Here is an 18,220-nt window from a genome sequence, read left to right as displayed (position 1 = left end):
CCAAATGTAAAAGTTAAAGGTTGGCTTGAGTAGGCTGTAAGGGTTTGGGAGTGCAATCTCCTTGGTAGAATTATCGAGCATAGAGGCTCTTTCTTGTAATTTGTGTAAATATTGAATTGTGCCTTTGGAAGGCCGTATCTTGTAACCTTTGGTGCGAAAGGTGCTCGTGAAAATTGTGTGTGATTTAAATATCATGTAAAAGAAATTGGGAGGCTCGTCTCCTTGACTATATAACTAAACGCAACAGTAATGATGTAGAGACTTTTGTAAATTGGGAGCTGGAAGCTCGAATTTTATAATTAACCTTACTGGGTTTTTCTGTTTTCCCTACTTTGTACCAAACTAGCTCTGTACCTGAAATCTTGTTCTTTCACCAAGTGAATAGTTTTGTTAAAATTTAATATCTGAAAAGAAATATAACCTTGATTTTTAAAGTGTTAAGTTAATCTTCGACTATCGTAGATAGACCCATTCAAGCCAGCACCTTATTTCACACCTCTGTTCCACGCAAACACGGTAACAATTATTATTATTATTATTATTATTATTATTATTATTATTATTATTCTTTCGAATGGGCCACCAGAGGACCACGTGCCAATTTCAATTCCTTCTTCTTTGTTCTTTCCTTTTCTTCCAGTACGCTTTCATCTGTTCACTATGTTTATTATTATTATTATTATTATTATTATTATTATTATTATTATTATTATTATTACTTCATCTGAAAGAGTATGTTTCACAGTAACAGCTATAAAATTGTTTTAAATACATTTCTAATCACTGTGAAATTAATTTATGTTTGGACTGCACTTAGCCAACAAAAATAATAAAACGCCTGCCCGATAGACACTGGCAGCTGTGGGCGCTGAGGATGCTATGTTTGACGCCAGAGGCGCGCCGTTTTGCAAACAAGGCTCTAGAAATAAAGTTCAGCGAGCAAGTGGCTGCACGGTTTGAGTCACGTAGCTGTCCAGCTTGCATTCGGGAGATAGCTGGTTCGAAACCCACTGTCGGCAGCCCTGAAGATGGTTTTCTGTGGTTTTCTATTTTACACCAGGCTGTACCTTAATTGAGGCAACGGTCACTTCCTTCCCGCTACTAGACCTTTCCTATCCCATCGTCGCCACAAGATCTGTGTCGGTGCGATGTAAAGCAAAATGTTAAAAACAAGCCTGGAACTAGTTTTCATGTATATCCTTGCCAAGAACTAAGAAATCATGGATTAAAGCAATAAAGTACGGCCAAACTTTCAGAACACATTCCTCATACGTAAGAAAAACAAAGTTATATACTGTAGACATGAGTCTGGAAGAACTATTCCATATTAAAACTCATTTTCTACAACTCTACATTAATGGGTAATCAAATAATAATAATAATAATAATAATAATAATAATAATAATAATAATAATAATATCCGCCTCTGTGGTGTAGGGGTTAGCGTGATTAGCTGCCATCCCCGAGGCTCGGGTTCGATTCCCGGCTCTGAAACGAAATTTGAAAAGTGGGTCACGGGGTCAACTCAGCCTTTGGAGGTCAACTGAGTAGAGGGGGGTTTGATTCCCACCTCAGCCATCCTGGAAGTGGTTTTCCATGGTTTCCCACTTCTTCTCCAGGCAAATGCCGGGATGGTACCTAACTTACGACCACGGCCGTTTCATTCCCTCTTCCTTGTCTATCCCTTCCAATCTTCCCATCCCCACAAGACCCCTGTTCAGCATAGCAGATGAGGCCACCTGGGTGAGGTACTGGCCCTCCTTCCCAGTTGTATCTCCCAACCCAATGTCTCACGCTCCAGGACACTACCCTTGAGGCGGTAGAAGTGGGGCCCCTCGCTGAGTCCGAGGGAAAAACCAACCCTGGAGGGTAAACAGATTAAGAAAGAAAGAAAATAATAATGCCTATAAGCGGTTTCTCAATTACTGGAAAAACAGGAAGATAGGGACACCAAGGCTAACAGAAGAGAAGAAAGACATACAGGAATTGGGAGTAACTGAAAAATACATCAGAAACCGATCACTTCTCAGAAGAATAATCGAACAAAAGGGGTTTCAGGACAGACCCCCTTGTAAGAAAACAGGCGCCCTCTGGACAAAGGAAAGAAGGGAGAAACATGCGCAAGCACTGGGCAAACATCAAGTCCCTCTCCAAGCTGAAAATTTGAACATCGTGGTGGAAATAATAATGTCTATAATGTAGTGAGTGAACGTAAGATTAACGACGGTCGCATCCTTTAAATACCTCGGAATGACGCTACAGACTACAGGAACCACATTCACACTTCACATCAAGGACAAGGTCGCAACTGCAATGCACGACATCTCATGACTCTCGAAGATGGTACCGGTCGCACAATTTGCAAGTACAGTCATTAGTAGGGTCGTGATGTCTTGTCTTGTCGCATATTTTGTGATGGAATCCATACACAGCGAATCGCGAAGCGTCCGTGGCCTTAATTAAGGTACATTTGCCGGGTGTGAAAATGGGAAACCACGGAAAACCATCTTCAGAGCTGCCGACAGTGGGATTCGAACCCACTATCTCCCGATTACTGGATTCTGGCCGCACTCAAGCGACTGCAGCTATCGAGCTCGGTTAACAGTTTTTCACGAAAAATTAATTTATCTTGTAGTCAAGATATGACTGATGAGTGTAGACTACCTACTGGGTAGGTGAATAACCTACGAGGGTTGGGAAGGACAAAAGTGGGGCATGTGTGAGAATGGAATGAGGTGATATGAATTTGTAAGGTATGTTCCTAGGGCCGGGTGTCCGATGCCAATCTCAGTTGAATAGCTAATGAAAATCAAATGAATGATACTGAATGAAATTGGATAAGGAGATTGAAGGAGTCGTATGTGGCCTATGAATAAGAACTGTCCCGGTATTTGCCTGGAAGTGAAAATGGGAAACCACAGAAAATCACTTTCAGGACAGCCGACGGTGGAGTTCAAACCCGCGTGTCTCCCGAATGACCAGCTTGAATCCATAACCGTAACGCGTTAACACGCGCTGCCCCTCCACTCGGTGCTAAAACGATATAACAATAAAAAGAAGAAATCAATAACACTAAAATATTGATTGCCATGCTTCTGCAGTTCTCTCGTGCTCTCATACCACTTGATACTTTTTATAGTCTCTGAATTTTCTGGTTAACTAACTGGGAAACAAAGTTATACCGAAAGTAATGTAATTTTAAGGTTTTTTTTTTTTTTCGGAAGTCTGTTTTCAGATTTCAATCTGCAACGTTAAAAGTGTTTACAAGTGGTTAAGATAATTCTTGTATTTCAAATATAGCTATTAAAGAAAATTTTAAAAACTTGGAGGAGCTGGGATTTGAACCCAGGACTTTCTGCATGCGAAGCAGACACTCTACCACTGAGTTACACCCCCTGACAAGGAGACGCTTTGCTAACAAAAGCTTTTAAAGCAGTGCTTTCTAGTGACCAATGTATTAACTTATGCTCCTGGTGGTCATTGCTGGAACTATCTGCTCGCATACAATCCCATTCTCGCTGTGTCGTTCGCATGCCCTCCAACAGATGGCAGAAGCTAGACTTCAAGGCATCGTATGTATGCATCACTCGCGGAAGATCTCTGGCCGGAAAGAGAATCGTATCACTGATTTGCAGTAAGGCAATGTGAATACAAACTTCGTCGGTCGTATTAAAAGGAATATCAAGATCCAATACGGCTATCGAACACATCTTAGCTTTCTAAAAGTCCGTAGTGAAAGCGTCAGAAACAGAGGAAGTTTCGTGGAATGTCAACTGCGTGATTTTTTGATCTGATAATGAGAAAGGTAGTGATCGATCGTTTCAAGATAAGAAATAGGTCCTATTGCTGGAATAGCGGGGCACTTTCCAGATGATTACTTCATTAATTGTGCTCAGAATGAATAAGAAAGTGTGTTTGGAGTCGGCGTCCCCTTTGTTACGAAGCATCAAGAGAAATAGATTACTACACACCTGGCCAACATGTCGATCGCTAAACGTTTTGTGAGCGAGAAATAATGTTTGTGTTTGTCCAACCCTTGTCCCGTTGATCTACGGGGTCGGGGATGAGGTGAGTTGAATCGTGTCGTGGCGGGTTTTTATAACCGAATGCCCCTCCTGACGCCAACCTCATCAGAGGAGTTAATGAGATGAAATGAATAACTTGATATATGACAGTAGGAAGGGAGAGGGTAAAACCCGGTGCCGACATACAGCCTACTCCTCTCGAATAGCACCAAGGGGTCTGCTCAAGGCTTAACGTGTCCGTCCGACGGACGAAATACTAACTATATTTATTTCCCATTCAGACAAGATTTACAAGGAAAGTGTATGAACTTTCCGCTTAGAATCGTGATGAAAGAAATAGTCAAGATAAGCATGTTTGAGAAATGATTGGTTTCGGAACATCCACAAAAAGCAGACAGGGTTTTACAAAAATCCTAACCCTAACGGCTGGATAATAGTATGCTACTCAATAGCTAACTAGGTAAAATATAATAATTCACATTATGATTTTAATTAACTTGCATATCATATGGTACAGTAATGAGTTTGTGACATAAAAACAAAACAGGTTCAAAATGACAAAATTGTTTCGAAATGACATGGGCTATAGAGAAAAACGAAATATTTACCTACTGAATACCTGCCTTTTTTGATGTTGTTTTGTGTGAACTAAAATTATAATAATACAAAAGGAACAAGTTTTTATATATAGAACTTTACTATCAGTTGTAATAACACTTGATATCTTCAAATTACAGACCTCTGTACATACAAATGAGGATAAGATGATAAACAAAACAGACAAATAACTTTAAAACTCAAAATTACTAATATTCACACCTGATCGTGATAATTGACTGTTGCAGCACAGTAGTAGCGGCAATTGGAAGTTAGAAGTGGGGGGGGGGGGCATAAACATGCTTAGAAAACAAAGTACCGGAGGTCTGGGGAATATAGTAGGGGATAGACAAAAAATTAAAACAGAATAGGTACAAAAATGGGAGCGAATTTCGACAGAGGTAAAGGTTGACAGTATCATTGCCTTCGTAATGTAGAGGCCGTACTGTAGAAAGCGCGCCAAGCCAATCAGCTGATCAATTGAGGCGAGCTAAGCGAATGTTACAAATTGTATTTGTGAATGTAATCCATAAGTATTGGGGGCATTCTTAGGAGAATTGTGACCGTTGAGAGACAAATATTTATATTTAATTATATTGCATGTTTTTATTTAAATTTATCACATCAGGATTTACGTAAACAGCTGTTATTAAAATAATGAGACCTCACAGTTTAGGTTAGGCATGGTATCTTCACGTGGTGAGTAATGAAAATTCAAGGGACGTAATACTTCTCGTACCGGGCGAGTTGCCGTGCGCGTAGAGGCGCGCGGCTGTGAGCTTGCATCCGGGAGATAGTAGGTTCGAATCCCACTATCGGCAGCCCTGAAGATGGTTTTCCGTGGTTTCCCATTTTCACACCAGGCAAATGCTGGGGCTGTACCTTAATTAAGGCCACGGCCGCTTCCTGCCAACTCCCAGGCCTTTCCTATCCTATCGTCGCCATAAGACCTATCTGTGTCGGTGCGACGTAAAGCCCCTAGCAAAAGAAAAAATACTTCTCGTGTAGTTTATTCATTTAATTGTTATCGTATAAGACGTTTTTGTGGAAATATAATGTGCTACAAATTTAAACACAGTGTGTGAAAGTTCACATTTGTCACAATGCTAAGAACTTGTGCGTACCACGCCGAAATACAACTATACAAGTAAATTTGCATTAATATTTTCATTTTCTTCGTATGGGGGCAGGTTACCTTTATGAAAAACGAAAATACCAACCAAAAATACCTGTTACGAAGAATAAAGGTGTATGTTTCAGTCATTTTCCAGAACTGATGATGTGTTCTGCTTTTGACTTTCTTGTTACACAGATTTACAGCAAAACTTTTTTTGTTGAGACAGAAAAAGTATAAAAGTGGACAGTAACCAATGGAACCTATATATCGTTATTTCTTGGGCTCGTAATGTTGAGTACACGCTGCCTTTTCTCCCCAAAATGAATGCGAGTAAAAACCATTCCTCGACAGTTTCCGTGAATGTGGGAAGTAACTATTTATGGCCATCTAGATGTATGAAAGTAAAGTTTATTATTGCACATTTGTTGTTCCATATTTGTATTAATGCATAATAGGCTAATTATTTGTTGGGTACATTGACGAGTAAAACACTGAAGCTTTGACCGGGTAGATCGCACTTCAAAACTACTTCTCCCAAAATTACACAGACTTGATTTACGAGTTATGATGCGATTACAGGTTTTAATGATCTCACCTGCAATATTAATACAACTTTTGTGAATATTTCGTAATTACCATGTACAGACGCATCATGTCCTTGCATTACACGGGTCGGACGGAGGAAACAGTTCGCCTCTTTGCGTGACGTCATCGGAGGTACAGTACGGCCTGTACATCACGAAGGCAGTGACAGTATACAAACTTAACTGCAATAATAATATTCTGGGGGGGGGGATTTCGATTCAACACTATACAATAAAATTTTCGCCAAAGGAACAATTACACATGTGCGCAACTAAGGTTTTGTGCCATTAGGCCTACATACTAACCGCGCTTTTGCACGCTGCTACGCTAGTCTCCAATAACGGCTGTGACGTTGAAAAATCAGCTGGATCGGATGACATTTTGTGCGTATTTCCGAAAAGTATTTTTTTATATATATAAAGAAATTAAAGGAAATAATTAGGTAATAGACAAGTGTTTTATAAATTGCTTTTTTCAATAATTCCAAGATTTAGGTGGCTAAAATGGATTTTTTTTGGTTGCAGTCGGTCTCCCCCCTCGCCTCCCCCAATCGCCACTACTGCAAACCCAGTGCTGAAAATGCACCTGTTTCTCGCACCAGCAGCTCGCAATAAATACACTACTTTCAAATTCCTAAAATAAACAATTTGTCTTTGCTTGGAAGTTGATTTCTGGAACATTTTGAAACATGTCTTCATTTGCACGTTGTAAAAGACTGTCTAGAGTAGGTATACCTAAACATAGGGGAGTATTTGTTGAGTATTGTGCAGGTTAGGAACATGCTCCTTGAACCTAATATCGTCCTCTAGCAAGAAGTTTATACTGACGAAAATAACTTTAGTGGTTCAATTTTTTATTTTTTTTATTTTTTCCTACTAACCCTCTGATACGATTGTGAAACGCAGGACCTCACCCTAGAATCTAACACGTATCGCTTTCAACTGTGAGGCGGACCGCAGACCAGCGCGATAAGATCAATAGCGTGTGATATCTGTCTTAAAGATAACTTTGCTGCACACCTATCCGGTACGGAATTTATGCCTAGTGTTAGTGGCAGAGTGTTCAAGTGAAGATCATGTTTTGGTTTACCATAGTGGTTTAATGTCGAAAGGCGGTATTCTGCCCATCCTTACCGTTTCCATAACGCATGGCACAGTTCTGCAATTTTATCAAAAGACTAGCAATTACCCGCGGCTTCGCTCGCGTAGATTTCGTAATTTGATCAAGTAATCATTCCCCGGCATTGTACTAAGACCTTATATGAAAATTCCTGAAGTATAAAAACTCACCCAAAAATTGAGTTTCATTTAGGTACCCCAGAAATTCTTTGTAAACCATGTTTGCAGTATTACCTTTTGGGACTAAGACGACCATGCGACATAGAACTGTACATGTGAGAAATAGTCTTCTCTCAATCGAAAAAATAAATACATGTTTCTTTATTTTTAAAGGAGATTCCAAATACCTATTCCCACATCTGTAACATCTTCAGCTTTTGAGATATACATAAGTATCCCCACAAAAAGAAGTCAACCCCTTGATCAGTCCTTCCCCCACACCACCCCATTTAAGTGTATTTTCCGAAAAAAGTACATGTTCCCTTATATTAAAGGAGATTCTAAATACCAATTTTCACGTATGTAACATATTCAGTTTTTGAGATATAAGTATCCTCATAAAAGTAATTCAAATCCTTTTTCACCCCCCTCTCCCCTTCATAACCGTTAAGTGGATCCCCCCTCCCCAAAAGTGCTTGTTTATTTTTAAAGGAGATTCCAAATACCAATTTTGACGTCTTTAACATCTTTAGTTTTTGAAATATAAGTATCCTCGTACAAAGAATTCAACACATTTTTCAATTTATTCACGCCCCCCCCCCTCCGTAAGTGGATTTTCCGAAGACAAAAGAATGCGTGTTTCTTTACTTTGAAAGAAGATTCCAAATACAAATGTTGATGCTTCCAACATGTTCATTTCTTGAGATATACGCATCTTCACAAAAAGATTTCAAATCCTTTTTCATCCCAGCCCGTTAAGTCGATTCCCCCTCCCCATTCAAAAATGCGTGTATCTTTATTTTTCAAGGAGATTCCAAATACCATTTTCCACGTTTGTAACCTTCAGTTTTGAGATATAAGATTTTCCAGAAAAAGAATTCAATTTTTTCACTTACTTTCACACTCCCCACTTAAGTGAATTTTTCAAAATTAACAGAACCCGTCTTTAAAAGAGCTCCCAAATAAGAATTATCACGACTGTAACATCTTCAGTTTTTGAGATATAAGGATCCTCGTAAAAGGAATTCAAGTTCGTTTTCATCCCTCCATACCAAGTTGATTCACCCCCCGAAATGCGTGTTTCTTTATTTTTAAAGGAGATTCCAAATACCGTTTTCACGTTTGTAACATCTGTAGATTTTTTTGGTATTCATACAAATAATTCAACTAATTTTTCAATTATTTCAACTCCCTCACCCGGTTTCCGAAAACAAAATACGTGCTTCCTTACTTTTAAAGGAGATTTCAAATACCAATTTTCACGTCTGCAACATTTTAAGTTTTTGAGATATACTGTATATATGCTAATTTTAAAAGTTCACCCCCTTTTTTAGTTCCCCTTAAGTGGATTTTCCGAAAAGAATATTTATGTTTCTTTACTTTTACAGGAAATTCCAAATACCAGTTTTCAAATCTGTAATATGTTACGTGTCTGAGATAATTTGCAGATATAGTATTTTTTTAAAAAAATTCACCCCGTTCGTCACTCCTGTTCACCCCCTATTCATCGGATTATCCAAAAACACAAAAATACGTGTTTCTTTATTTTCAAAGGAGATTCCAAATACCAATTTTCATGTCTGTATCATCTTTAGTTTTTGAGGTATAAGTCTCCTCATGATAGGTGTTCAACACATTTCCCCCCATTTTTCACCCCCCCCTCCCTAATGGGATTTTCCTAAAACAAAAGAATACGTGTTTCTTTATTTTAAAAGGAGATTCCAAACACCAATGTTTACGTCCGTAATCTTAAGTGTTTGTGATATAGATATCCTCATTTTAAAAGTTCACCGGCCCACTTTTATTTGTTGTTAGTGTGAACGACATAGGGGACGCATTGAAATATAGCAAGTACCATATCTATGCAGATGATCTTCAGATTTATTATCACTCATATCCACAAGACATAGATGTAGCCATTGACAGAGTAAATTTTGACTTACGACGACTGAATGACTATGCAAAAAATAACAGCTTGTTAATAAATCCTAACAAAACTCAGGCTATTATATTTGGTACCAAAATAAACCTCAACTTGTTAAAAAGTAGACATGTACCCCCAATTATTTCAAATAACATTGTCGTGCCCTATTGTACGTCAGTAAGAAACTTAGGCGTTATAATGACTGAGACCCTCAACTGGACTGAACAAGTGACAAATACCTGCCGTAAAGTGCAGAAATCCCTTTTTCCTCTCAAACGCTACTCTACTATATTTCCAAAAAATCTTAAAATACAACTGGTAAAATCCCTAATCTTACCAATTCTAGACTACTGCGACACTGTACTTACGGACATATCTCAAGACAGTAACAAGATGCTTGAACGGAGTTTGAACACCTGTATTCGATTCATATTTAAGCTGCGATATGGTTCTCACATTTCACCTTATTACAGGGAGTTGTCATGGCTTCGTGTTCATGAGCGTCGCAGTCTCCACATGTTGTCTCTTCTGCATGGAGTTCTAAACACAGGTGTACCGAATTATCTCTCTTCAAAATTTAATTACCTCTCCTCCTATCATAACCACGATACACGATCTGACTCCTGTTTAACAATATCTCTCAGTCACTCCAGGACCTACAACCGCTCCTTTGTAGTCACTGCCGCGAGGCTGTGGAATACCCTACCTGCTACCATTAGGGATTTGCGTTCTCGTAGGAGATTTAAGATGGATTGCCGAAATCACTTTCTGAATACCTCTAGCTGACTTTTCGATGTGTGTAGTGTGAATGAGTGCGTGAATGAGCATATATTCATAAAAATTAGAAATATATTTGCCAGTTATAGGTTTTTTTTCTGTGTTTCCGTCTCTTATTATCACTAGTGTTAGTTTTATATTTATTACCATGTACACTTAGATTGTAGTGTTGTACATTCTATAATAGTTTTTTATTACAATCTCCAAATTTTCTATTAGTACCATATTATTTTAAAAGATCTGTTGTATTTAAATATTATATGTACGTTAATCATTTTAAATATTGTGGTTAAGTGTAAGAGAGGGCCTTGAGCCCTAACTTCGCCACGAATAAAGACGAATTACTTACTTACCCCCCTTTTCACCCCCTTAGCGCCGGTATATCCAAAAATCCTCAATTAGAGAGCACCTACACTCTAATATAAATGTATCACCAAAATTTCATTTCTTTATGTCCAGTAGTTTTGGCTCGGCGATGATGAGTCAGTCAGTCAGTCAGGACATGTTATTTTATATATAGATAACATGTACAAGGTTCAGGTTAAAATGGAAAATAATAGCTAGTAGTAGAATGAGCGCTGAAAGTTTTAACTTCTTGTTAGAACAAGTTTAATCTAGAACTGAAAAAATAAACCATTTATTTTACAGACCAGAGTACAAATTTATGTTAAAAAAAGAAAGAAATACTAGCCTTACAGGTTACATGAAGTTTTATAAAATAAATTGTATGGCGTTCGCCTCTGTGGTGTAGTGGTTAGTGTGATTTGCTACCACCGCCGGAGGCAGGGTTCGATTTCCGGCTCTGCCACGATATTTGAACAGTGGTACGAGGGCTGGCATTGAGGTCCACTCAGCCTCGAGAAGTCAACTGAGTAGAGAGGGGAGTCCGATTCCCACCTCAACCATCCTCGACAAATCCCGGCCACGGCCGTTTCCTTCTCTCTTCCTTACCTATCCCCACTGATGTTCCCATCGTCCCACAAGGCCCCTGTTCAGTATAAAGGGTGGGACAACCTGGGCGCGGTACTGGTCCTCCTCTCCAGTTCTATCCCCCGACCCCTAGTCTCACGCTCCAGGACACTACCCTTGACGCGGTAGAGGTGGGATCCCCCGCTGAGTCCGAGGGAAAAACCAACCCTCGAGGGTAGATTAAGACAGAAAGAAAGAAAGGTCGTATTGTACCAATCCTTACAATTTCCATACCGCGGGGCACAGTTCTGCCATTGCATCAAATACACAGTGTAGAATTAGCACTGGAAGCTTTAACTATTTGTTGGAACAAGTTTAATCTAGAATTGAAAAAAAAAAAATTATATAACAGAACAGAGTACAACTGTACAGGTTATATGAAGTTCTATCAAATAAAATTTTCCTAAACTATTATTTATTTTTCTTTTAGTCCCGTTCTAAGCAAGTAGTTTGGAACAGTCAACTAGGCCATGTGAGATTATTTCGAAGTGAATTCTTGGTTCAATGAGGACATCGATTTGGAAGTGCTGGGAATTTTAGAATAAGGAAAAGACACTCTTGTTAGTTCAGTTTCGTCTATCAAATCGTCTAGAAGTGAGATTACTTTAGTTTTTAAAATCCTTTTGTACATCCCGGTGCAAACTTCGAAGAAGCAACAAATCTGCATCATCTTCCTTTCTTCCTCTTCTCATATTCATCCACTCTATAAAGGGAGATTCGACGACATCAGGTTTTGTTTGGGAGACACGTTTACCACCAGCCTTATTTGTTCTAGAAACATCATCTTCAAGTAAGGAAAATGATATGTTTTCTTCGCTGATATCTGTATTCAATTCCTCTGGTACGCCTTCTACTTCAGAACTAATGTCTGCAACAGGTAAAAAGCTGCTCTGCTCATCGGATCGTTCATCGGCAAATTTGATTAAATTACTAGACCGAATATAGCTTTTAGTATATGGGATAAGAACATTCTAATGCTCAGCCAAATAATATATTTTTTTGTACCAGGTCCACTACGTGGCGATTTCTGTGCTCGAACAAAATGCACACCGAATGTTTCTCCGCCTGTCACGACAAATTTGTTCTGAAAAGAATGGAGAATTCAATAATTAACACATACTAATATTAGTGCAGTTAACAGTAGAGTACGATGTTTACTTATTTATTTATTTATTTATTTATTTATTTATTTATTTATTTATTCATTCATTTATTTATTTATTTATTTAGTTATTTATTTATTTATTTATTTATTTATTGTGTTTTAGGCAGATACAAATTCAATGATTAGAAACACATACATATGATATACAGACGTTCATTAGGATACAAATTATATTTAACTACACAGGATAATTACACTTAAAACTCTATAAATAATTTACATTCGAGGTAGTGACGTTAAATAAACTTAATATACAGTAAGGGTACTTAGTCTTGCATAAGCGTAATGATAATCTATGCATGTCAGTGCTACATGTGAATTTGGGAAATACAAAAAATTCTTTTTTTTTTTTTTTTTTTTTTTTTTTTGCAAGTTGCTTTACGTCACACCGACACAGATAGGCCTTACGGCGACGACGGGACAGGAAAGGGCTAGGAGTGGGAAGGAAGCGGCCGTGGCCTTAATTAAGGTACAGCACCAGCATTTGCCTGGTGTGAAAATGGGAGACCACGGAAAACTATCTTCAGGGCTGCCGACAGTGGGGTTCGAACCTACTATCTCCGAATACTGGATACTGGCCGCACTTAAGCGACTGCAGCTATGGAGCTCGGTCAAATACTTGTTAAACCTACAATAGGAAATATACATTAAACAGTCTTATTGAACCTATATCTACAATTTCGTTTACAAGCTTGCAAAAATGATTTTTCAGGATGCACGTAGACTCAGAAAGCAGTTTTCAGAAGTTACCAATGCAATTCTACAGGAGACCAACTACCGTTGATATTGTTAGCAGAAGGGCTTGCAGAAATATGGGGCAAACTGCAACCACTGTTCAAACCGGTATTACACGTGTAACTGTTCGCTCTCCTAACTTCACACTTGGGGAGACGAAAGTTAATACCTGGGGACACATGAATATAAATATAAACTATATGTGGCTTGCCCGCAAATTGCCACGCAAATAGAATTAATTATCATTCCATGGTTTCCCATTTCTCTATGTAATGTTTGGGCGCCAGCGTTACAGTTTTAAACAAAACTGTAAAGCAAAATTTATATTTACTAGCATAGAGACTTATACTTAAATCACAGTGGTAGGATTTTAAATAATTAACCGTTAAGTATCGCTTAAGAAAGAAAATTAACGCAATATAAAATACAAATGAATTTATTATACAAAAAATGAGATGAATCGGAAAAGTTCCTTTAAGCGTGGAGGGATTTAAGAATTTACGTTACTGAAATTAACTGATGTTTGCTTTATCTAATTGAAGCTCACCAAGTGCATCTTCCGTTGAGGTCATCTATTTTCCGTGGTTACTCGTTCCCCACTTCTCGTAGTAGAATTGGCTCCATGGACATCCTTCCTGCCTTCTGTGATGTGATTTGGGCTATCTGGACTAGCACTCCCTAATTGCCTAGTCTTTAAATTAGACATTGGCCCTATACTTGTGAAAATTGATCAGCGGTGATCGTAGGAGGAGAAAATTCAGAAATATTAGCTTTTCCATGTTAGCAGAAATCTCAATCCAACTTAGCTAATCTACTGATACTATACAGACTTGTACCAAATGCCATGGACTTGAACTAAACGTAGTCCTTCGTCCAGAATAATTACTGAATATATCACAAGCCGTAAGCTTGTTTCGTCTCACCCTGATCCGACAGCATCACAGCAGCTAAGTATTGTGTCGAAGCGACAACACACTGTACGAAAATAACTGTCTCCAAGCGACCACTCACTGTCTCAAAAATAATAAAGTAGTTGACGTTCTGGTAGTGATGTCGAGGATTGCTCCGCGCTAGATAATATATCTTCGGGCTCTCCCCATTCTTGATAACAGCTCAAAAACAAATCTCAATATAACGAAGCATCTGATTCGTAGATCGCATTATCATCTCCCACTCTTCTTTCTTCACAAGTAACCAGTAGGCGTGGCGATGATATAGAATCCAGGCTTGCTAGCCTTGCACATGGGTAGCTGTGTAGTGCCTTTTGCTCATGAGTTTAACCCAGTGACTCATCCAACTTCCCCGCTTCAAGAATAACTTTTTCGTGTACACAAGTATGAGATGAAATGACAACAACTCTGTCTCAACATTAACCATATTTACAATACATAATGAACTCGTATCCTACGTAATATAATAATTTAAATAATAAATGATATTCTAATATAAACAATATGATTCCAAAAACCTTATTTACAAATGATTGAAGTTAAATACGTCATATAAATAATTGCCGATGGCGTATAATCTTGATATCGAGTGATATCGCGTAAAAGTATGGCTGGAGAAGCCTGGACGGTTACACACGATTCGAAAAGAATATTTCATTCATCCCGAGGAAAAACTAGATAAGTAATTTTTCGTTAGTATTTTTTTCCTAGTGGCTTTACGTCGCACAGACACAGATAGGTTTTATGGCAACGATGGGATTGGAAAGGACTTGGAGTTGAAAGGAAGTGGCCATGGCCTTAATCAAGGTACATCCCCAGCATTTGCGTGGTGTGAAAATGGGAAACCACGGAAAACCATCTTCAGGCCTGTGGGATTCGAATCCACTATCTCCCGGTTGCAAGCTGACAGCCGCGTGATCCTAACCGCAAGGCCAACTCACCCAGTATTTTTTTAATTTTTGCTGTAACCTACTGTTAGGCACGTAAACGAACGTATGGTGTGGGTAGATTTGGCAGTTGGAGGAAATAGGACAAGAATTGTCTCAGTGTATTCGCCATGTGAGAGTGCAAATGAGGATAAAATTGACGACTTTTATGAAGTATTGAGTGACATTGTAGTCAGAGTCAACAGTAAGGATATAATAGTGATAATGGGCAATTTAAATGCGAGAATTAGAAATAGAACTGAAGGATATGAAAGGGCGATTGGTAAATGAGGGGAAGATATGGAAGCTAATACGAATGGGAAGCGTTTGCTGGACTTCTGTGCTAGTATGGGTTTAGCTGTTATGAATTCATTCTTCAAGCATAAGGCTATTTACCGCTATACATGGGAGGGTAGGGGAAACCTGATCCATAATACACTACAGTGAGAGCGGCTGGTAAGTGTAAAAATAAGGCTTATCAGAAATGGCTCCAAACAAGGGCTGATGCAGACAGGAGTTGTACGTAGACGAAAAACACAGAGCAAAACAAGTAGTTGTTGAATCCAAAAAAGAAGTCTTGGGAAGATTTTGGTAATAACCTGGAAAGTCTAGGTCAAGCAGCAGGGAAACCTTTCTGGACAGTAGTAAAGAATCTTAGGAAGGGAGGAAAAATGAAATGAACAGTGTTTTGGGTAATTCAGATGAACTCATAACGGATCCCAGGGAATCACTGGACAGGTGGAGGGAATATTTTGAAAATCTTCTCAACATAGAAGGAAATATTCATGGTGGTGTCACGAACAACGGAGCTCACGGGGAGGAGGAAAATAATTTTGGTGAAATTACGCGTGAGTAAGTGGAGAGGATGGTAAACAAACGCCATTGTCATAAAGCAGCGGTATAGATGAAATTAGACCTGAAATGGTGAAGTATAGTGGGAAGGCGGGGATGAAATGGCTTCGTAGAGCAGTAAGATAGGCAAGTTGTGTTGATAACGTACCTTCAGATTGGACAAAAGCAGTAATTGCACCTACTTACAAGCAAGGGAACAAGAAGGATTGCAACAAGTATCGAGGTATCACATTGATTTTTTTTTTTAGAAGTTGTTTTACGACGCACCGACAATGATAGGTCTTATGGCGACGATGGGAGAGGAACGAGTTAGGAGTGGGAAGGAAGCGGCCGTGGCCTTAATTAAGGTACAACCCCAGCATTTGCCTGGTGTGAAAATGGGAAATCACGGAAAACCGTCTTCAGGGCTACCGACAGTGGGGTTCGAACTCACTATCTCCCGAATACTTGATACTGGCCGCACTTAAGCGACTGCAGCTTTTGAGCTCGGTTATCTCATTGATTAGTATACCAGGCAAAGTATTCACTGGCATCTTGGAAGGGAAGGTGCGATCATTGGTTGAGAGGAAGTTGGATGAAAACCAGTGTGGTTTCAGACCACAGAGGAGCTGTCAGGATCAGATTTTCAGTATGCGCCAGGTAATTGATAAATGCTCTTAGAGGAATGGACAGTTGTGTTTATGTTTCGTATATCTGGAGAAAGCATATGACAGGGTACCGAGGGTCAAGATGTTCACCATACTAGGGGACTATGGGATCAAGAGTAGATTATTAAAATCAATCAACGGCATTTATGTTGACAATTGGGATGCAGTGAGAGTTGATGGTAGAATGAGTTCTTGGTTCAGGGTACTTACAGGGGTTAGACACCTTCGTTGTTCGTAGTTTACATGGATCACCTGCTGAAGGGTATAAAATGGCAGGGAGGGATTCAGTTAGGTGGAAATGTAGTAAGCAGTTTGGCCTATGCTGACGACTTGGTCTTAATGGCAGACTGTTACGAAAGTCTGCAGTCTAATATCTTGGAACTTGAAAATAGGTACAATGAGTATGGTATGAAAATTAGCCTCTCGAAGACTAAATTGATGTCAGTAGGTAAGAATTTCAACAGAATTGAATGTCGGATTGGTGATACGCAGCTAGAACAGGTCGATAATTTCAAGTATTTAGGTTGTGTGTTCTGCCAGGATGGTAATATAGTAAGTGAGATTGAATCAAGGTGTAGTAAAGCTAATGCAGTGAGCTCGCAGTTGCGATCAACAGTATTCTGTAAGAAGGAAGTCAGCTCCCGGACAAAACTATCTTTACATTGGTCTGTTTTCAGACCAACTTTGCTTTACGGGAGAGAAGGTTGGGTGGATTCAGGGTATCTTATTCATAAATTAGAAGTAACAGACATAAAAGTAGCGAGAATGATTGCTGGTACAAACAGGTTGGGAACAATGGAGGAGGGTACTCGGAATGAGGTGATAAAGGCTAAGTTTGGAATGAACTCGATGGATGAAGCTGTATGCATAAACCGGCTTCAGTGGTGGGGTCATGTGAGGCGAATGGAGGAGGACAGGTTACCTTGGAGAATAATGGACTCTGTTATGGAGGATAAGAAAAGTAGGAGGGACACAAGACGACGATGGTTAGACTCACTTTCTAACGATTTAAAGATAAGAGATATACAACTACATGAGGCAAATAGAGGATTGTGACGACATTTAGTAAATTCACAGAGACTTGCAGGCTGAATGCTGAAAGGCGTAACGGTCTATACTGATGTATGTATGTATGTATGTATGTATGTATGTATGTATGTATGTTGTATGTATGTGGCCAACGGCTATACCATGTTGAATACACGGGTTCTCGTCTGATCACCGCAGTTAAGGAACATTAGGCGTAGTCAGTACTTGGATGGGTGACCGCTTGGGAACACCACGTGCCGTTGGCTCAATTCCCTTTTGCCAACGGCCATACCATGTTGAATGCACCGGTTCTCGTCCGATCACAGCAGTTAAGCAATATTGGGCAGCCGGCACAATTCCTAACCTCGCCGCTAGATTGGGGCTTCATTCATTCCATTCCTGACTCGGTCAAATGACTAGAAACAGGCTGTGTCACGGTAGCGATACACATGCAGAGAATGGTATTCAGCGCCTGCCCCACTGCTGGCATCGCACAGTGGAAACCTTGGGTGATTATTTCGAAGGTCTGTAACCAGTGGAGACCTGTCCTTTGTACGTAGTCTTGTGTATATGCTGCCTATACTATAACAAAACAATGTTTATCAATGGCCTGTGTTCTGTCATTTTCCAACGAGAATCTCCTG

General features: G+C 39.3%; 1 non-coding gene and 1 pseudogene across 1 annotated transcript; one reads left to right on the top strand and one right to left on the bottom strand.

The window, feature by feature from the left end:
- Window positions 1-3,325: 3,325 nt before the first annotated feature.
- Window positions 3,326-3,397, bottom strand: TRNAA-CGC (transfer RNA alanine (anticodon CGC)). The gene has a single exon. It is a non-coding gene; the product is annotated as a tRNA-Ala (tRNA).
- A 14,326-nt stretch (window positions 3,398-17,723) lies between these two features.
- Window positions 17,724-17,842, top strand: LOC136881353 (5S ribosomal RNA; annotated as a pseudogene).
- The last annotated feature ends 378 nt before the right edge of the window (window positions 17,843-18,220 follow it).

Source organism: Anabrus simplex, chromosome 9, assembly GCF_040414725.1.
Source record: "Anabrus simplex isolate iqAnaSimp1 chromosome 9, ASM4041472v1, whole genome shotgun sequence".
In the NCBI taxonomy this organism is placed as follows: domain Eukaryota; kingdom Metazoa; phylum Arthropoda; class Insecta; order Orthoptera; family Tettigoniidae; genus Anabrus; species Anabrus simplex.
This window is presented reverse-complemented; position numbering and strand designations above follow the sequence as displayed.